Source organism: Brienomyrus brachyistius, chromosome 4 (assembly GCF_023856365.1).
Source record: "Brienomyrus brachyistius isolate T26 chromosome 4, BBRACH_0.4, whole genome shotgun sequence".
Taxonomy (NCBI): Eukaryota; Metazoa; Chordata; class Actinopteri; order Osteoglossiformes; family Mormyridae; genus Brienomyrus; species Brienomyrus brachyistius.
The window spans coordinates 32,320,537-32,324,124 of NC_064536.1; the positions used below are offsets into that span (position 1 = coordinate 32,320,537).

The 3,588-nt window shown below is 46.7% G+C and overlaps 1 long non-coding RNA gene across 1 annotated transcript; it reads right to left on the reverse strand.

Moving 5' to 3' along the window:
- Positions 1-305: 305 nt before the first annotated feature.
- Positions 306-3,249, reverse strand: LOC125740379 (uncharacterized). Its single transcript, XR_007397604.1, has 2 exons — positions 2,822-3,249; positions 306-491 (listed from the first exon to the last, which is right to left on the reverse strand). It is a non-coding gene; the product is annotated as an uncharacterized LOC125740379 (long non-coding RNA).
- Positions 3,250-3,588: the final 339 nt, after the last annotated feature.

Consider the following 3,588-nt stretch of genomic DNA (forward strand, 5'->3'; position numbering starts at 1 on the left):
AAATTGTTCATTATACAACCTGAATGTCTCAAGGTAGCACATTAGTACAAAAGACGCTGTATGATGTATTATTGTAGCAGTCAGATGTTATTTTAACCAATGTACAGGTTTACCTTTAATTTAATTCTACAAACATAATCAAAATCACTTGTGAAAAAGACATTTAGTCATTTACTAAGGCAGATACAACCTGTGGAAGCACAGCTAAAAGCATACCATCACCCATTATAGAGTGACCCATTGTCTTTGTAACTGAGTAATCACAACTAAGTGCAATTTACTATAATGAAACTGTACACAGAAACTGTAAAGGCAAAGGTAATTTATTATGATGAAATGCTTCCAAAATGCCCAGTGTGCTTCAGCGTTTCTCCTTTTCTCCAGTCGTCGACAGGTCCTGTGTTTATTAGGTGATCTGTGATGTAGGAGATCCTGAGAATGACTGCTGCTCCAAGGATGATTGGCAGGTGGCTTTTCCCAGGAACAGCGGGCTGGAGATGTAAAGGTGGGATGGAGAAAATAAAGTGTAGGGGAATACAGAGTACAAACAACCATAAGAAACACACGGCCCATGGCCATATGTCCACAAGACAACCACCCGCCCAACCCGAGAGGGAGCCTACGAGGGACTAAGGGGGGCCCAACCCCTGTAAAAGGAGGTCTGCAGAGGGGGGACAGACAGCGAGCCCCCCAGTCCCTCCCGCAAGCCCTCCACCGAGGGAAGCGGGTCCAGGGCCAAAGGGCCCCATCAACCGGGAACACTCCCCTGGCGGACGGTCCCCCCAGCCCGCTCCCCGGCAGGACGGATCACCGCCCACTGTAGCGACCCGGCACGTCCCCCCCCTCCCCGACACTGCAGGATGATCTAAGGGAGACCCATACAAACAAAGTGCACCCCCCCCCCCCCCCACCACCCAGGAGCGGACCTGCGTCAACTGGGGAGCGGCAGACCCCCCGCCCAGCCCAGACCGAACCCTACAATTCGCCTAGAAGGGCTCAGAGCATCCCTAGATACCCCGGACCGCCTGCCAGGGCCCCACCACGGCGCAGCAGAGCCAAGGACCACCCAGCCCGCAGCCCACAAGAGGAGACGGCCCACACCGGCCAGAGCCGTCTTCTACCTGCCGGGCCACCCCACACGCGCAGGGCCAGAGACAGAGAGTTAGGGGGGACCCCTCAGCCCCCACTGATTCCCCGTCCCATGTTAATGTGAAGTGTGCATGTACAAGTGTGAGAGAGTTGTGTGTTTATGTCTACAATGCATTAAAATTAGTGGGTGCAGTTCGAGTATGAGGGCCCCACCACTGGCAGATGGCAGAGTCCCCCATCCCCCTCCCTGCACCCCAAGGCCCTAATGTAGCATGGACTGTGTATATAACTAAAGTGCAAAAAGCAGGTGAACAGTCGAGGCACGGGCACCCCACCGCTGGCAGACGGCAGAACCCCACCTGCCTAAACCCACCTCCTCAGCCCTAGTGTCATGTGGTGTCTAATGTGCAAGTAAAACCTCCCCACTGCCCCTCAAAGCTCTAGTGTTGTATGAAATGTGGTGTCCGGCCCAGGGGAGCAATAAGGGCGTGCAGGAGTGGGCCCCCCCCGGCACCGGGGCCAGATCCCCGACTGGCCCCGATTAGTCCTCATCCCCGACCCCACACAACCGGCAGGGGCGGCCAACCGAGGGGGTTCAGGGGCGCCACATTAACAATTGTTAATAAACATTCCACTATACATCTCAAAATTTAGCACACTTAATTCATTATCTTTGATACTGTTTCAAACATTTAATGTTCCCTAACAGCAGCAGAAGAACCACAGCTTCATCTTCCTTGTATTTTGGCTCTTCTCTGTGTCAAGAGCTCTACAAGCTCAACTTTAATATTAATTTTCCACCACTTCTACATCTTCTTTCTATACCAGACCCACATCTATCTCTACACCGCCAGTTTCCTCTCTGAAGAGTCTCAGAAACAATGCCAGCATTGCCTATCACTCTCACACCCTCCCCTCCCTTACACCAGTCCGTCACACCTCCCAGTCCCCCCATAACCTCCCCAGCCTGGACAGTGGGGGGTGTCGCTGGTGAGCACTCCTCCAAACCTTTCCTCTCTCCCCAGTCGATCACCTCGTCCCACAGGTCCCAGGCTCCCCAGTGCTGGTCGTTGGTCCAGGAAACAGCTTTCGGAATTTTCATTCTGGTTAACATAATTAACTAGCCGTCTGTGATACTCTCAAAGCCAAACTAGACACTGTATTTTCAACGTACTCCAGACATTTGCTAAATGCTATTCACCAAGAATGCCTATGGAAAGGGATGGAGCCTTCATTAGCTGCTCGTGCATCGAGGCTACTCCGATAGAAGCGGCCAAATTGCTAAAACTGTTTCACAACCTATACAGTAACGCTGGCGAAATCAGGACGCTGCTTCGGTACGTTATAACATCGCCATGGTAATGAACCCAGCAAACGGTTAATCTTACTTCAACAACATGGGACATTTAAAAAGTAAACGTATAGGGGCTCTTTTCAGAATAACATCTTCAGATGAAACGCATTACGACAGACCGGATGAGTAAAACCAATCATATCAACCATAAGGCTTGTTGTTTTTAAGTTTAACACAATTATTTTCTCTTACAATTTAAATATAAACAATCACATTACGAAAAATGGCCACAGCATCTACAGTTTAAGCTACTAATTTTAAATATATTTCAATTATATTTTGCGGCAATATTTGCATGAACTATATCACGACATACAATGAAATATATAATTAACTATGCTAACAAAACATAATCTGAAGAAATAGCAAGAAACATACGAAGAGATGCTTCTCACCGCTGCGCCATCGCTCTGTCAGAAAGTTTATGTTCAAACTGCACTGATTTTGTTTCTATGGAAACCAGCGAAATTTTTCATTGGTCGAAAGGATGAAGATATGTACTGACGCCATTTTCAACGAATGAAAACGAGAATTAATTGTCAGGGCGGGACGAATTTGAAGGTGAACCAATCAATAGTAGTATGTTTAGCTCGTGCTTGTTTTGGCTGAGCGTGATTGGATTTGTTGATCTAACCGCCTTCAAGCCCGTAAACCATGTATCTACTTGTCAATGGGAAACCACGCAGTTCTGTCTATAAATACTGACTGTAATTTTTTTATGACATTATGTCTTTGCTATGCAGTATTACGGTAATGCGTAATACCGCGATGTTTGGGGTGCCCCGCTGTTTTTTTTCCATAGCTGGTGAACGCAATTAGCATTTTAGCCACGTTGGTAGGTACGCTTTTGAGAAAGAACACTATAGTTCTTGTTATTCACATTCTGTGTCCTGGTGTTTTTAATTTCTCATAATGTGAACAAAGATATGTCATATACAAGTTTTTTGAGAGACTAAATTTTGGTTTGATTTATAATTTATTTAATGGTAAATAAAGTTCTTATATAGCTATTTTAGAATTAGTGCAGTCTTTCGTTTAGAATTAGCGCAATATTCTTAAAAACTGCATGTTCAAACCAAACGCCATGCCATAATAACTGCTTTACAGATATTTCATTCAGGAATCTATGGAGGGTATACTGTAGG